Consider the following 18,737-nt stretch of genomic DNA (forward strand, 5'->3'; position numbering starts at 1 on the left):
CAGTTAGAGGAGAATCAAAGCTATTTATCTTCTCCTAATATAAGAACTGTAAGATCAAATTGCTTTTGCATTTTTTCACCATTAAGGTATCTTCTTCATGACAATTTTAGTCTCAAATCTTTACCAGCATTAGTGAAACAACAAGGGTCTTGTTTACTCTCCACTTTAGGAAACCTCTGAGCTTAAGCAGAAGGATCTGTGCTAGATATTTGGTGATTATATGTATGTACCAGCTCTGAAAACCACCTTTAATAATTGTTTTCAAATTACCTTATGTGCCAGCTTTTTGCACTTAAGCAGATACGAAAGCTAAAACTAAATTACTGGCTTCCTGGTTGAGAGTGAGGGTGTGTGAATGCAGTACATGGTATTGATTTGGAATACAGAATGACTGTACAGTTCTAAATGAAATATTTTATCATAGGTAGCATTTATCCCCCAAGTTGTAAGACATATCCTGAAACAGGAAATAACAGAATCAACTTAAAGTCCCCCATCTAGCTTTCTTCCCTAAAAGTATACTCTGAAAATGCTTCTTTTTGAATTTTACTTAATTTCTGGACAGAGGTGCTAGATTGCCTAACTTTCCAGTCATCAGGAATGGTTGCTCTGAAAGCAACCATTTGGGCTTCTCTCAAGGGGAACGTGGAACTTAAAAATTAAGGATCCAGGTTATTTTGGTTAATTCATACACAGCAAGCTGAGTCCTTCACGGTCGTTCTGTTTGGTTGCGAAAAAGAAATCTCCAGAAGAATCAAAAAGCTATCCTGGGCTTTCAGAAGCTTTTTTAGAAAAAAAAATTTTTTTTATTTTATTTATTTATTTTTGGCTACGTTGGGTCTTCGTTGCTGCGCTCAGGCTTTCTCTAGTTGTGGCGAGCGGGGGCTACTCTTCATGGCAGTGCGCGGGCTTCTCATTGAGGTGGCTTCTCTTGTTGTGGAGCACGGGCTGTAGGCACGCGGGCTTCAATAGTTGTGGCACGCGAGCTCAGTAGTTGTGGCTCACAGGCTCTAGAGTGCAGGCTTAGTATTTGTGGCGCACGGGCTTAGTTGCTCTGCGGGCATGTGGGATCTTCCCGGACCAGGACTCGAACCCTTGTCCCCTGCATTGGCTGGCGGATTCTTAACCACTGCGCCACCAGGGAAGCCCCAGAAGTTTTAACACAGAGATATCTGCTTTCATGGAATTGATCCTGATCACCTTATATCAATTCTGATCAAATCACCAAATAGCTATGCATCTGGTATGTGCAAGAACAAAAGATCTACTTTGAGTGGAAACATTGGACATTAATAAATCGTTTCCCAGGACCTACTCTTCTTTGAAGATACTTTTTGTCATGTATAGGGAATCTGTAGGGTCTGCTTACTTTCTTTTTTCTTTTTTTTTTTTAAGTCTTTATTGAACTTGTTACAGTATTGTTTCTGTTTTATGCTTTGGTTTTTTGGCTGCAAGGCATGTGGGATCTTACCTCCCCGACCAGGGATCACCCCCTACATTGGAAGGCAAAGTCTTAACCACTGGACCACCAGGGAAGTCCCTCTGCTTACTTTTGAACTTCTGCATTTCTTACCTGAATGTGGATTCTAGGCAACCTTTTATTCAAAGAAAGAATGATAGATTAAAAAAGAGATTGATATTCCAGCCTTCTGAGTCTTCACTTTGTGCTGACAAATTAATTGTCTGTTTTACCTTCTTTGAACAGCGAGGTTCTATTCGGTTTGTCGGGTCACGTGCATTTCATTACACTACACCTTGGTGACAAAGGAAGCTTAGGGGTAAAAATGAACCCAGAGATGAGTCAAGCATTTGGCTTGAGCTCTGTGGCTCAAAAATGGACAAGTCATTGGTCCTGACGGTGCGTCCTCTGACACATGGAAAAGACCTGTGGCAAGTCGTGTTGATGGAGCCTCACACATTTTCCAAGGGATGTTTTGTCTCTAGACTGTGGAGTCATATTTTAATTTGCTCATTCACTCATATTTAAATTTTACCCAGACAGCCCAGTCTAAACCCCAGTGGATGGGATAACTGCCTAAATATACCAAATGTATTTAGTAATTCAGACTTTCTCCTCTGGAATTAAAGATTGAATTTCTTTTAAGAATAATGATGAAATGTTCTATTTTTTGATCTACGTGGCAGTTACATGGGTATGTTCAATGTGCAATAATTAATTGAGCTGTATGCATATCATTTGTATGGCTTCCTAGATATAGTACTTAAGTGAAAAGACTTATTTTAAAAAGAGTCATGCTGAAATTGACAAGACTAACAAAAGTTTATAAAAGGGGAAAAAACTTACCCGTGGAAAAAATAAAATCACAACACCTTAATGAGCTCCCAGCTATCATTTGTATAGTTTAATCAAACATCTTTGCAAATGTACCTCTATTAAGCATTTTTATAGGAGGCTTATCATACAAATATGTACTTTTCATATGTGCGTACTAGTCATGATTTCATTTTGTAATGCTGAAAATGCTATCTCCTTTAAAAAAAATCTTTGTTGTTTTACTGATAAGATTTCTGTATTATTTAATTAGACTACAATGGGTATTGAGACCAGTACCATTGGACTATATATCATTTCATCAGCGCCCTAATTAGTCTAAGCATTTACTGTATCTCCACTGCTCCATTCAGTTGGAATAATTTTGAGAGCCAATAAAGGTGAGGTTTCATCCTGAATATCATGCCACTTCTGCTGCATGATAAAATCATATTGTCGAGGGCTTCATCCCCTTAAACCAGCACTGTGAATTTGAAATCCGGTTTTGAAACCTCTTCAGTTATAACCCAGAGGTCTCCACAATCCATATAATATTTTAGCCCACACATTTGGTAAAACCATATGAATATAGATTTATGGTGAGGAGGGAGGAAGGAGAAGGAGAAGCTAACCTGAGTTAGTGGAAAATGTAATTATCGTTTTTAAAGGTATTATTTATGGGATTTTTCCTTTCAAAGAGCAAAGTGAAATTTGCTCACAATGATGTACGTAGTATTTTCCTCACTGCCTGCCCCCAATCACCCTCCCCCTTAAAATAATGTGTTAACAATTTGATGTCTGTCTGTACATTCTTGATGATTATAGAAACAAACATATGCCCACATATGATTTTTTTCTTTTGTATTACAGAATGGGATCATACTATATATATTTCTCAGCACATCATTTATCATGGACATTTCTCCAAGTCAGTCCATGTAGCCCTAATACATTCTTCTTAATAGCCACATCACAGCCTATAGCATTGATGTATTGTAACTGAGGATTCAGGCAATGTCCTGTTTTTCTGCCCCTATAACAAATGAAGCAATAAATACACTGGTATATTTATTCTTATATATTAATATTGGGTAGAGAACTTTTAAAGAAAAGTGGATTTAAAAAACTATTTTCAGGTGCATATAGTAACTGAAAATGAATTAGCCAGGCACAGGCAGACAGAGATTCTTAGTGGTTGTTTTTACTAAATGCCCAAGAAGAATCGCACGTACTGTATCAATCATATACATGATTGAGGAGTCCTCAAAATGTCAATTTTTGGCAAAAAATAGATTGCCTGGGGTTGGGATGGGAACAAAGATTCACTGTAAATGGGCTGAGCTGGTTGATATTCTCATCATTGGGATGCTGAGAATGCTCTAAAATTGGACTATGGTGAGAGTAGCACACCTCAGTAAATTTACTAAAGAGTAATTTAATTGTACTTTGAAATTGAGTGAATTTTTGGTATGTAAATTATACCTCAATAAAGTTGTTTAAAGAGGTAAATTTTTAAAGCAGTTCATGGGACATCTTTTTTTTATATCATCAACTAGCATTATCTGAGAAAAAATGTTTCCTTCAGTAAAGGCAATTTCAGCCCACCAACACCTGTTTGATTTATTACTGTCTCAGAATTCTTGGACTTTGCTCAATAAATATTTTTTGCATTTAACTAAATAAACTTTTTTTGCTCCTGCTGACTGCAGTAGTCATTTTCCAGGGTGACATTTAAGAAAGCCATGATCTTATTATTTAGACACTGATGAGTTTTATCAGTCCCATTCAGTCATTCACTCAGCAGTTGCATACTGAGTATCAGTGTATGCCAGGCACTGTTCTAGTAATTTGGAATGTATCTATGTCTAAGAAAGTTGAAGACACCTGCCCTCTTGGAGCCTATACGCTAACTTAAAGTCAGAGAAAGGAGAGAAGACCATTATTTCATATTGTAAAGCAGGGCTTCCCAAATGAATTACCAGGGTTTCTTGTTAAAATGCAGCTTTTGGTTCAATAGGGGTGCTGTCTGGACTTCTGGATTTCTACCAAGCAGTCAAGTGATGGTAATGCTGCTGGTCTGAAGACCACACTTTGAGGAGCAAGGTTTTAACATACAATGACAAGTCATGCTTTTATGAGGTTGTACTGTATTTCACACCCTGTGTTCTCCTGATTCCCTCCATTTGCTGGGACCCAAATAAACAGCACAGGTGGGAATGGGAGTGTTGGTGGCCTTGATAATCACCTGGTACCTCTTCAGCATTCTTTGCTGGATGAGAGATGTGCTGCCTGCTCCAAAGAGTAGGAACATAGCTGGTCTTGGAAGTAGCATCTTCTGGCTACCCCTTCCGCTGCACTGGCCTTCCTCTCCACATGCTTGGTCTGGAGCTTAGGAAGCTTGAATTTTTCTGCAGATCTTTTATAACTCTTCTATAGACCCTTGATGATTAAAACATAGCAAGCTGCTGAAAGTTACAAACCAGTGAATTCTAGTGATTGAATTAGGAAAGAGGTATGGTGAAGGGAAACTAATATCAGTATTTTTGAGTGACTACTCTGTACATTTAAGCATTCTGTGATGCATAAACCTTAGGAAGTCTTTATTATTATTTTCATTTTCAAACATGAAAACTGTGGCCCTCAGAGTATTCTGCTGATTTTTTTTTTAGTTTGTTCAAGATCACACAATGGGTAGTTAGCAGAACTAAGATTAGAATAGAATTATTTGTATCTGACTTTGAAGAAGCAACAATACCCTTCACCTCGTACCCTGCTGGAAAGTTCTTAGTCAAGGAAAATTTCTTGTCTCTTAAGATCTCCCTCAATTTTAAAACTTTTGAAGTCAAAGCACCACAATTTCCTTGAAAGATACCACTTCATAAGTCAGAAAGAGAAAAACAAATACCGTATGCTAACACATATATATGGAATCTAAAAAATTTTTTTAAAAATGGTTCTGAGGAACCTAGGGGCAGGACAGGAATAAAGACACAGACGTAGAGAATGGACTTGAGGACCCGGGGAGGGGGAAGGGTAAGCTGGGACGAAGTGAGAGAGTGGCATGGACATATATATACTACCAAATGTAAAATAGATAGCTAGTGGGAAGCAGCTGCATAGCACAGCGAGAACAGCTCGGTGCTTTGTGACCACCTAGAGGGGATGGGATAGGGAGGGTGGGAGGGAGACGCAAGAGGGAGGGGGTATGGGGATATATGTATACGTATAGCTGATTCACTTTGTTATACAGCAGAAACTAACACAACATTGTAAAGCAATTATACTCCAATAAAGATGTTAAAAAACAAAAACAAAAACACTTCACCCTCATGCCTCACTACTACTCAGAAACTCTGAAAATACAAGGGCCTTGACATTGTCTATTATAAATCATTGCACCTGATAACCTTTTGTGAAGACAGAATAAGAAAAGGTTCTGTTTCTGTCTCTTGTTCTTTTTGAGTATTCCAGCATGACAGGCAAGATATGTTCTAGACACAGGCAACTTTAGAGATATAGAAACATCATTTGTTGGAGAATAATTGATCCTTGTTACATGCCTGATAATATTTTTGGCTAGTCATCTTCAGAACATCAGATTTAATTAAACATAGTCACTAATTAAAGTACAGAATGTGTGATTGACTTCCTGGGAAATTAGAAAAAGAAAATTTCAGAAAATAAGTAGAATTCTCTTCATATGTTTCCTCCCCTCCACTTTTTGGGTAATTTCTTGACCTTCTGTCAAATGCAGTGCAAAGAGAATGTAATTAATGCAAGTGTGTTTTGTATGCCCAGTAATAGATTTTTTTCACTGAAACATAACCTTTATATGATGCTTCTGTTATTACTGGCTGTCAGGTGAAAATTAAATTAGCTTGCTCTGAGCTTCAGATTTATCTTTCAGTCTACAGAAGTCTATGTGAGAGTTTGAGGAGTTACATAGCTTTTACTGATGATTTGGTAAATTAGTCCCATCAATCTGTGATAAACATAATACATCCTCTTCTTGAAGCTAATGGCTGGGGCCAGCAATGATACTTTGCAGCCCAGCACTCTATCTGTGCCTTCTGCTTGGAAAATACCTTCAGCTGCCAGGAACTTCTACCAGTTAGTGTGCTGATGCCGTTGTTTACTTAAAACGTGCGTGGCAGCCAGAAGCAGTTCATGCACCCTCTCAGATTGGGAAAAGCACCCAATTTACCAGTGTTTGGTTCATTGCAGCCTTATGGCAATCAGATTCAAAAATGAAGCTGAAAACTGACCTAAGGGATACAGAAGGCCAGTCCATACACTATCTCCAAAGGGCTTGTCCTTTTATACTTTCTGCACCTCGAACATCATCCTTGATTGTCTCTCCAAGGGATAGTCCGCACCATCGAAAGCCCCCCAGCAATATGATCAGTCTGGGTTGGCAAGGATACCACCCTTTGCTTTACCTGCATTTCTAAAGCTGAGCCACAAAGCAGAAGTTGACTTCTAAATGGCCCTTCTGCTTTGTGTGCGTGAAACCTAGGATGGAGGAGGAAGCCCCCTTATCCATCAATCAGTGTTCCTCATGTGTGATGTCTGTTTCAAAGGATAGTCCCAATGAGCTCAGAGCTGACTTGAACTCTGGCTGAGTCACCAAGGACCTGGAGATGGGATCCCACTTGGCCAAGCACCAAAAAAATCTCTGGTTTCCTGTGGCAACTCGGATTTCACAGGGGTGTGGAGTCTGACCTCACATCTTATGAGAACAAGCAGCACATCTCCAGCAGGGCCAGAAATACTGCAGGAGCAGTCCTCGCCTTGCTATTCCAGCACTCTCACTGCCAGTTTTGTTCAGAGCTCCAGAAGTGCAGGGGATGTGTGAACATGTCAAATTAATGAAAAACAAAGTTAAACATTTCAGAACCTGCAAAACGGTTCAATTCCAGAAATGAGCAAAGGTTTGGGAAGAGCCTTATTTTTTTGGCGAGGTTTATTCATCCTCCATAGACATAAAAATAAGTCTTTCAAAGAACATGAATATTTGAGGCATTTGGCAACATACAGACTCTGGCAACCTCTCCTTATTTATACCATGTAATTATACTTGCCTTTATATGTCTGTCCTTTTCATTATTGAGCCTAACATGGTCTTTTGTGAAATTCCAATTATTGATTAGCACTGGCAACTCAAATGTGGCTTTTTATACGTCAATAAGTCTCACTTTTCCCCCTTCTTAAATCACAGCAGATCTTGTTGGACATTTGGGGAGAAAACAACTTAAAATTCACATCCAGATCTTGGCTGCCAATTCAGGACTTTGTTACTATGAGATTTGCCAAGCGTTTAGCTTACTCCTTGCAGAAAGTGCAGAGTTTGGGGGTGGGGGATCCCTGTCGCCAGAGTAAAAATGGAGTGACATCATTAGAACTCAGCTAAATCTGCAGCTCCGGTGAAATTCTGGCCTCCGCATATCCCCCCAACCCCTTTTTTGTTTCTTCCCTCTCCACTGCCCCTCAACCCATTATACACTGAGTTCTCAAACTAAAAGCAAACAAAAAACAGCTCAAAGGCATGACATCAGAGACCAACTATGAGCCTATCAGATTTGTTTGAATAAATATAAATAAACAACCAAAGACTTGGCCTTTTTTCAAGAGATTTAATCCTTTTGCCAGTTGTATACTTACAGTGTTAGTTTTCATTAGGGAACTGGTGCCCCTTTTAAAAGGAGAAAATTAATATTTCTGGGGAAGAAACTAATGAGGCATGAGCAGGAGCATCAGGTATTTCCAGCTTCCCTTTAGTATTTACCCAAGTTACCATTGTGTCTAATCTGTAGTGCAACCAAGAAAATATAGTAGCAGCCAATTGTTCTAAACTCAGTTATATTTAGGGTAGAATCTCTTTAGAAGAAAAGAACCAAAGTTCTTTGATAATGCTATTTTCATATTACACATTTATATCAAGGTACATTGATATCATAATTTATTAGAGAGGGTTACGTTAGTCCATGTATTAAATGGTACCCTTGAGCCTGAAAGTGTTAATGCAACTTTTCATGCTGCCTGCTTTGCAGTCACTACAGATCCCTTCATTCTTTTAAAATTAATAGACTTGTTCTTACCTTTGTCTGATTGTGCAGAGATTTGCATGTAGACCTGCTAAACTTGCCAACTGTAGCAAATGGTTAGTAACTATTCTCAATATGGGTGAGCACACAAGGTACTCTTTCAGAACTGAATGCTATTTCCTCACAGCAAGTTTCCTTCTTCCTATTGAATGTTGGCAACCTTGATTTTGGAATATTTTTGCATTTACAATCAAGAAACTTTCAAAGAATGTTTTTCTGTCTTATTAGGAACCCATGATTTATGGCATGTTTAATTCCACCTGACTTCCATTGGGTGGTTGCATGGAGAGAACATGGAATGTGTTCAGATTTTGTCAAAGCCCAAGAATAGCATATTTTTGTCATATATCAGATTCAAGCCTGTATTCCAAGCATTTATATTCATTTTACTTGTGTGTGTGTGTGTGTATGTGTGTGTGTATGACACCAAAGCAATTAGTATGTAAGTTTTGAGACTTATGTCACTTATAGGATACTGTTTCCACGTCTTCTGGGGTCAGAAAGCCAGTATGAACCATACAGCAAGAGCACAGTGGGTTCTGATGAACCATTTACTTTCTTGTAATGCAAGAGCCTATTTAGGGTGATCCTGTGCTGCTGTCAGAGCAATGAGGGTCAGCAGTTGTGGTGACAGATTAGTTTTGACAAGCTTAATGACCCCAAAGAAGAAAAGTCTGTGGCTCTGATAGCAACTGGGGAATAATTGGTGAGCTCAGCCAAATAGGGAATGTGTTAAAATTCCCCAATTCTCTATGGCAGGCCAATTACACCATTCAGCACAGGGGTGGAAGGTTGCCATCCACTTCTTTAGCCTTACAAAAGCATCAGCAGGCTATATTTCAATCAATTGAATTTGGTTTGGCAGGACATCAGGACACTGAAAGAAACAACTGGATCTTTCAAACTATGTTCATACAAAAAACTTGGGCAAAGAGCAAAACGAGAATTTTTGTAAGGCACCAGTGGATAATGCTAATCTCACTGTTGGCAGATTCTGCTGGTGCACTACAAGCTGTCTCTTATCTGCCCAGGGTGCGGAGGCCCTGGAAACATAGGTTCCTTAGAGTGCATGATAAGTAAATGATTGTCAATTATCAGTCCAGCCAAGTGCTATCTTTTCATTAACCTATTCAACAAAAAAATTTATTGCGAACCTACTATGTGTCAGGGCGCTTCTGGGGTCAAGGAATGAAATTTTGTTCATCTCATTCCAAGAAAAGACCCCTGCCTGCCTGGAGACTATATTCTAACGGATAGATACAGTTATAAACAAGTAAGAAATAAATCCGATGATTGCCACCATGGTGGCAAGTGCTATGGTGTATTAGTTTGCTAGGGGTGTCCTAACAAGGTGCCACAAACTGCGTGGTTTAAATAACAGAAATTTGTCGTCTCACTGTTTTGAAGGCTGTAGATCTGAAATCGAGGCACAGCAGGGTTGATTCGTTCTGAGAACCATGAGGGAAAGATCTGTTCCAGGCCCTCACCTTGACTTGTAGATTATTGTCTTCTCCCTCTATTTTTGTATCATCTTCCTCTGTGCAAGTCTCTTGTGTCCAAATTCCTCCTTTCTATAAGGACACCAGTCATATTGGATTAGGGCCACCCCCCCCCATGACCTCATGTTAATTTCATTCCCTCTGTAAAGACCCTGTCTCTAGAAAAGACAGCCCTCAGAATGGGAGAAAATATTTGTAAACGAATCAATGGACAAAGGATTAATCTCCAAAATATATAAACAGCTCATGCAGCTCAATATTAAAAAAACAAACAACCCAATCCAAAAATGGGCAGAAGACCTAAATAGACATTTCTCCAAAGAAGACATACAGATTGCCAAGAAGCACATGAAAAGCTGCTCAACATCACTAATTATTAGAGAAATGCAAATCAAAACTACAATGAGGTATCACCTCACATCAGTTAGAATGGGCATCATCAGAAAATCTATAAACCACAAATGCTGGAGAGGGTGTGGAGAAAAGGGAACCCTCTTGCACTGTTGGTGGGAATGTAAATTGATACAGCCACTATGGAGAACAGTATGGAGGTTCCTTAAAAAACTAAAAATAGAACTACCATATGACCCAGCAGTCCCACTACTGGGCATGTACCCTGAGAAAACCATAATTCAAAAAGAGTCATGGACCACAATGTTCATTGCAGCACTATTTACAATAGCCAGGTCATGGAAGCAACCTAAATGCCCATCGACAGACGAATGGATAAAGAAGATGTGGTACATATATACAATGGAATATTACTCAGCCATAAAAAGGAACGAAATTGGGTCATTTGTAGAGACATGGATGGATCTAGAGACTGTCATACAGAGTGAAGTAAGTCAGAAAGAGAAAGACAAATATTGTATATTAACGCATATATGTGGAACCTAGAAAAATGGTACAGATGAACCGGTTTGCAGGGCAGAAATAGAGACACAGATGTAGAGAACAAACATATGGACACCAAGAGGGGAAAGTGGTGGTGAGGGGGTGATGGTGGGATGAATTAGGAGATTGGGATTGACATATATACACTAATATGTATAAAATGGACAACTAATAAGAACCTGCTGTATAAAATCTAAATAAAATAAAATTCAAAAATTCAAAAAAAAAAAAAACCAGACCCTGTCTCCAAGTAAGGTCACATTTTGAGGTATTCAGGGTCAGGACTCCAATGTACAAATTTTGAGGGGGACACGATTTAACCCATAACAGCAGTTAAGCCACCTACAAGAAAGTGATCACAGAGTACATCCTGCAGGGAGTGGTAATGGAGTTGAGGCCTGAGAAGAAGAAACCAGTCCTTGGAACAGGTGGAGGCAGAGTGTTGGGGCAGAAGAAACTGCATATATAAACAACCCAGAGGTGGTATGTGTCTTAGGAAGAGTAGCTAGAGTGCTTGTAAAGATGAGGGAGGGCTTTCGGTCAGAGGTGTGGCAGGGACAAGATCACATGGGCCTTGTTGGCCAACTGCAAAGAAGAATTTGGATCTTACTGAGAGTATGTTGGGAAGCCAGTAGAGCATTTTAGTCAGAGGAGCTAGATGTTCTGCTTTTCATTTTAAAGCCTAGATTATAGAGTGCCTACTGAAAACAAAGCAACGCGTCCAGTGCAGAGTGGGCTCAAGGCTTTTCTACAGTCTTTACCACAGCCTACCTTGCACTCTTACCCTGTATCTAATCACCAGGACTTCTTGCTGCTCTCTCTCAGCCTGCTCCCACATTATGTTGTCTGTTTTCCCACCTCTAGGCCTTTTTCAGTGATATTTCTTCTACCTGGATTTCCCTAAGTGCTCAGTCTGCACATTGAAGTCCTATTCCTACTTTGACACCCATCTCAAAAGTTACTTCCTGTATGGTATCAGCTCAGATTCACACAATCCACCTCTGTCTTTTTATTGTATCACAGTGTATTGCATCTGTTTATTTGCATGCCCACTTAACCAATTACTGGGTGAGCTCCGTGAGGGCAAGGACCCCAACCCCATTCATCTTCATGTGCTTAGAGTCTACCTCAGCACGCAGCCCAGAGTTGGAGCCCAACACCCACTTATTAAATGAATGTCTAAATGACTTATAAGTCAGGGCTGTGTGCTTAAGAAGAGAAACCATTGAGAACTCTTGGAATAGTGCAGTATTAAAACTCTTGGACCAGTGGAGTAGAGTGGGGAGAATGAGGGGCTTTATAGGCACACCAGCATCAGTCTGAATTCAACTGCAACTTGGGTTACTTCTGGGCATTGGTGCTTAACTTCTTAGAGCCTCCATTCCCTTAATAGTAAAATGAGCCTAATGATTCGTGACCTTTTTTAAAAAAAATAGGATTTAGGAAACTTTTGTGACTGCACCTGGTCCATGGCCTGGCACAAACTAGATGCTCAATAAAATGGTGCTTTCTTTCTCTTCGCCTCATCTTCAGAAAACCTTATTGTTATTACACACAAGGAAAAGCACATAAAGATTCATTGAAACTATGAATTGGGCAATTGTTCACTTACAGGCTTGGTAGTTATATATATGGCGGATATTTACCTCAAAAATATGTTTTTCAGCAAACTGAGAGAGTGGAAGGCAGTGTTGCAACACTCTGGTGGAAAATCGGGAATTTGGAGGGGTGGAAGAGTCACAGCTTTTCATTACCAATCAGCTTTTTATGAAGAACTTTAAGAGTGTAACATTTGCTACCACAGAATACCAGCACTGAAGGTCTGATTCATTAACCGTGATAATCCCTTTGTTTGGGGCTTTATTTCCTATTCCCAAGAGGCTGCCTGATTTGCAATGTGGACATTTCAGGCAGAACATTTTGCACAGTCTTGCAACATCGATGGTGTGAGTCTTTGTGTGGACCTGAGCAGATGATGCAAATGCTTAATTTTTGAGACAAAAGGAAAAACATTAAGCAGCTCCTTCCTTTGTGAACCCGAGCCAGACTGGGAATGAGAATTCAAGAAACCTCACCATGAAGTCTGTCGGTGCTAAGATTTCTTTGTCTGTTTTCCAGAGTCGTGGTATATGTATGTGCCTAATAGCAAGGTTTTAAATATGGCTTCTATTTAAAATCACTGTTCTCTTGTGCTGCCTCTGGGGTGAGGATCTCATTTTCAGTGTCAGTACTGACCTGGGGGTATAGCCTTAGGGCGGCTCGAAAAGTCTCTTGGTTGACATGTCTGCAGTATGCAAATTCCATCTGGAGGTTCCTCTGAACTCCCTGTAGTTTCTGTCTTTGTTCCTCGTGCACTCACAGCCTCAGTGCCTTCTCCTCACTGCCACCTCAATAGCAACTTTTACAGTCTTCTTTTAAATGTGCTGATTATAAAGGTGAAAGCAAAGACATTAACTGGCTAGGCAGCTACACTGGAGAAGTGTTATTCAATCCAAATATATTGATTACTGCATAAACAAGAACAGGTTTGATGTGTAGGCAGTGTGAAAGACTCGCAGGCAAGGACTCCAAACCCACTGCTTGATGATGATTTTATCCTGCTTTTCCATTTGGAACCCCTAGGCCACACCTTCAAAGAAAGAACAGATATGTAGATATGGAGCCACTTTGCGATTTTTCTTCCCATTCCACGGCACTGCGGGAGGCAGGTGGCTGCGAGGTCTGGTAAAGATTTTTCAGGTTTTAGCTCTAACTGCTTACACCGCGTCGCGAGTCCCCGGGCAGGTTCTCAAGGACGGAGTTCTTAGACACAGTGCCAGGGAAGATGCGGGGGCTTAATCAGTTTGTGACTACAGGTGTAGATTATTCTTCTCGTTTGATGTGCCTGTGTGTTGAGGCAGAAATCTCTCCTTTTGGGGGAGCTCTCATCGTTTCAGCAAAGCTGCAGAAGAAAAAGCGTGATAAAGGCTAAACATCCAAGTTGTTAAAGCATGGTCAGCCCTCTCATGTATGAGGCTGTTTCTGTAATATAATTACTGTTTGGGGATATTCAAAGTTGGCTCAAGGAAGAAACCACTTTGGTAATGAAAGGAGAAAAAAAATTAACCGGTCCATGGGATCAAAAGAAAAAAAATCCTACATGTAATGTCTTTTGGTGCGTCCTAAAGCTAGAGGTGAGATCCAGTGTGTCGGGTTACTTAAGCATGGACTGAGAGTCAGAATGATGTCTCCAAGCCCTTTGGCTTTCTGAGTAAGGTCTTTATTTGACTGGCCAGAAATATTCCGCTTGAGGATTGGGTCTCCACAGAATTAAACAAAGGACATCAAAGCCTGTTCCATGGTGATCTGAAGGCTTCTGTCTGGGATGTTTCTGCTGATTTGGATACCAACCGTAGTCTCAAACCCAGGGCACTTCGTTGTAACATTTTACTAGTCAGCCTGGATTTTTGGCAGGCTTTAGTTTATTTTTCTCTAAGCTTAAGACGTAAGGAATTGAAATTTGAGAGCACTGCTGTGCCTTGGAACTTAAAATTTAAAAAGCTTTTGGAAGTGACTTTCTTTCTTTCAACTACTGCATTGAAGAATAGAATTTAACTTTTATAAATGACCATTGAGTAACGTAACCACAGCGGTTTTTGTTTTTGTTTTCATGGACAGTGTAAGCAGGTGGTTTGACCAGAGTTGAAGAAGTCATTTCTTTTTTCTTCTTTTTTTGCCACATCCAGGTGATGTAGATTGTAGTAAGGAGTATTTATGGGGGGACCAGGCTATGGTATGGTTGTAGCCAATGGCTGGTGCATTTATACTACCTCATTCAGGTTCCTCCTCTTTCCCATAGCTGCCATTAAAGGGAAACCTCTCTTTACTGATTATATTGACACCTTTCTTTTCCTAGATTTTGCTTTTTATGCTCTATCTATCTCTTAGGCAACCAAACTCAATGTGGGGATTTTTTAAGAACTCAGTATATTATTCAATCACCAGGTAAACAGTCTATCCTTAAATACAATTTATCAGTTATTTTTCCCTATGGCTTTTGAGTCCCTAAATGCTGGGAGAGAAAACCTGACATTTTGATACTTTTTTTTTTTTTTTTTTTTTTGCGGTACGCGGGCCTCTCACTGTTGCGGCCTCTCCCGTTGCGGAGCACAGGCTCCGGATGCGCAGGCTCAGCGGCCATGGCTCACGGGCCCAGCCGCTCCGCGGCATGTGGGATCTTCCCGGACTGGGGCACGAACCCGCATCCCCTGCATCGGCAGGTGGACTCTCAACCACTGCGCCACCAGGGAAGCCCCATTTTGGTACTTTTTATGCTTAACTCTTTACAACTTTATTTGGTAATGATCTGTTCTGAGACCCTGGAAGCATCTTGTATTCTTTAATACAGTGCCAGCCATAACCACTGCTCATGACCCCTCTTTCATTCGTATGATGCATTTAAGTTTTCAAAATATTGTGTATATATTATCTCTTTGAGCTTCACAACAGCCTCTTGAAGCAGGCCATTCTCTGTGGCAGAAATTCCTTCTCAGGCAACATGATATCTCTGTCCTTATGTCTTCCATGGAATTCAAGTGCAGGGGGTTTTTGTTGAAAACCCTCGGTTGAACTGTCTTTCTTTCCCTCCCTCCCTTCCTCCTTCCCACACAAAATGACCGTCAACTTTTAATTTAACTCCTGAAAGAGACAGGCAGAACACCACATGTCTTCGTGGGTGTAGTGATTGGAGATGAAAGAGCTGACTTTCGCGCACTATCTTCCCTCGCTGCTATTCTGAGAGGCCGTGTTTTGAGACATGTCTCCGATTTACAGCTCTGTTTCCTCGGTCATCTTCATTTGATAAAACTGCTAGCTTCAGCCATTCGTGCTCTTTCTCTCCAGCCTGTCCCCTTGTCCCCTCCACATCGTGAATTGTCTTGCTTTTGCAGAACCTCTGCTCACCAGGTGGGTCCTTTTGAGCTTTCACATCTCTTTTATTTATTTTTACCCACAGTCTTATTCCATGTACACCATTGTCTGAATTGTCATGAATTTTGGATTTAATTCCAGATAGTCAAAAGCATGTTTTCAGCTGAACAAACCAAATGAAGTAAAAAGCCTCATTCCCCTTTTACTTTATTCTCATTACCCATCCCAGCGGGGAGGATGAGTAAAGAATGCATCCTCTAGATCCTGAAAGAATTTCTAATATTCATTCTTTCTCTATAAGATACAGAGCTTAATCCTTTCTTTAGACATTTTCTTTTTTTCTAAATAAACAGGGCCTAATTGGAAAAAGCTGAGAGAGTTAAGCAGAAAAGAATAGAAAACATTTACTGAGTTTGGAAGTGCATATTGAATACTGCAGGAAATTTGCATATGGATTACTTGGTGAAAAAATAGAAACATTCTCAGCCCATTAGTTACTGTGATGGACTCCCACTGACTAAAATCCAAGTACTTTTGCCTTGTTTTCTCCAACTGTTCTTTTCTGTAATCATTTCTCTTTAACCACAGGGCAGCTATTCTGTTACTGCACTTTGTACTAGGGAAAGGACAAAATAAGGAACATAGCTGTGCCTAGAAAATGAGCAGGCGATCTCTGATTTAATCCCCGAACTTTGTACCGTTATTTCTGTGCTTTGGCGAGAGGGTTGCCTGTTTATCAGAGGGGGCTTCTAAGTCATTTTTTCATCTCTATAGTTGTAAGTGACTATCCTCGGTTCCAAACCTTAGGTTCCTCCTTGGTGCCTCAGTTTCTCCAAATGCAAAATGGAAGGTAATATTTAGCAGCACTAATGGAAACAGGAGGAAAAGAATCAATGAATATTTATAAAAGTAAATTGAGTCCCTGGGATATAAGATCCCACAGAAATTCAAAGCATAATTAAAGTAGGGAGAACAGATTAGTGTTAAATATATGTGTGAAGCACATTTTACATTTCCTTCCAACAAAGAGTGAATTTAATTTACTCTAAGAGGAGAAAAAAAGGAAAAAAGTGGTATTGTGAATTAGGATTCTAAATTTGGTTTTTGATATGTTGATTGGTGTACTGCAGACATAAAGCCACATGTTGACTTTTTCAGCAAATGCATGCTATGTGCGTGTGTGTGTGCGTGTGTGTGTGTGTGTCTCGGAGGTGGAGGAGGGATATACATAAGTAAATCTAATTACCATTGGCAGTACTCCTCTAGGAGAGCTGCATCAAGTACTAGCAAAAGAATTGTTATCAAAGAGATATTTAAAACTCTTTACCTTTAATCCATAGAAAAATCATTAAACATAGATCAGCTCTTTGTATTGTGGTATAAGGCAAGACCATGTGAACAAAGAGATGTTCAGGTATTGCCTACAGAAAACATCTACATTATTGTGTCATTATTTGAGGAAACAACCCAAACTCTGTCACTTTACAAAAGAATCATTGAAAATTAATAGATGTGGAAGTTGGTATAAAAGATCAAAATATCAGGGGCTTCCCTGGTGGCACAGTGGTTGAGAGTCCGCCTGCCAATGCAGGGGACATGGGTTCGTGCCCCGGTCCGGGAGGATCCCACGTGCCGTGGAGCGGTTAGGCCCGTGAGCCATGGCCGCTGAGCCTGCACGTCCGGAGCCTGTGCTCTGCAATGGGAGAGGCCACAACAGTGAGAGGCCTGCGTACCACGTTAAAAAAAAAAAAAAAAAGATCAAAATATCAATATCTGTCAGCCTGTTCCAGGCTTTCCACAATGGCTTGGAAACTGCTGGAAAAAAGTTTTATGCAACATTGATCACAGAAATGGAAAGAAATACTAGTAGGTAAAGAGGACCCTCTGTGTTTTATAAACACTGAAGTGCTGCGTATGCACTAATTTGTCAAAAGAACTAAAACAAGACAAATATTCTCAAAAGATTTTATCATAAAAGTATGTCCTATAGAAAATCCAAGTTCACTTTTTTTTCCTGGCCAAATTCTCTTCACACAAGTAAAGCTTTTGTTGGGATAATGAGGACATGGCTAAATTTTTTGGTGAGATAGAGTTCACCAGAGAATATGTGTACAGACCCCAGGTCCCAGAGGGAATCAAGAAGTGGTGATCCTTCATCCTCCCAAGACGACATCTGTGAATACCTACACCAGGAACCACCTAGGTAGTAATCACAATGTGATTTTTTTTAATGCAAAATAAATAAGATTCATGTTGGGGGAAAGCTGTGTTTGAGTTGTCAATTTGACCTGTAGGAACTTACTACACTGAATGTGACCTGAGGACCATCAGCATCTCTTGGGAGTTTTTTTTTAGAAATGTAGACTCTCAGACCCCATTCCAGACCTGCTGAATCAGAGTCAGCCTTATAATGAATTATTCAGGAGATTTGTGAGCACATTAAAGTCTGAGAAGCACTGTCCTAGGATACCACTTGGTAGCTGATTGCTTCGGGTTTTATGCATTGTCTCCATACAATAATTAATAAACTTTTGGTAATTGATTTTTGGTCATTGAGTAAATGATGATCAAGAGTAGCTTTGACATTTGGATGATCTGACCTAATATTACCCATCAATTCCAGATTTTTCCATTTCATTCGGTGAGCACCTGGCAAGTTCCAAGCACTGTGCTAGGCTCTGGAAACAGGGGTGCGGACAAGAAAGAGCTCAGGAGATAACCATTATGCAGACGATTACTGAAATTTTTATTTAATGGCAGATGAGTAAAGAATTATGAAGGAGAAATACAGTGTGCAAAGAAAATACAAATTGGGTGAGCCTGGTTGCGTCCAGAAGATCAGAGAGTGCTATGGGATCCTGGAGTGGTGCTACCCTTTGGAGGCTTCGGGTTCAAGTGGGCCTCTAGTGGGTGGATCCCAGATAGGCAGAAGAGCAGCGAGGTAGATTACCATTCCCCAGTAGTAAGGTGGCTAAGAAAGTAGGAAGCTGTTGCCTTTGAGCTAACTTTTTTCCCCTTGAATAAACATTTTTATTGGTCATACGATTTTATTTTTTTTGA

At 40.1% G+C, this 18,737-nt stretch overlaps 1 protein-coding gene across 5 annotated transcripts in view; it reads left to right on the forward strand.

The window, feature by feature from the left end:
- The window catches only part of GLIS3 (GLIS family zinc finger 3), a 533,841-nt gene that overhangs the window by 383,615 nt on the left and 131,489 nt on the right, over window positions 1-18,737 (forward strand). The window lies entirely within an intron of this gene.

This window comes from Mesoplodon mirus, assembly GCF_964341445.2.
Source record: "Mesoplodon mirus genome assembly, chromosome: 1".
NCBI lineage: Eukaryota > Metazoa > Chordata > Mammalia > Artiodactyla > Ziphiidae > Mesoplodon > Mesoplodon mirus.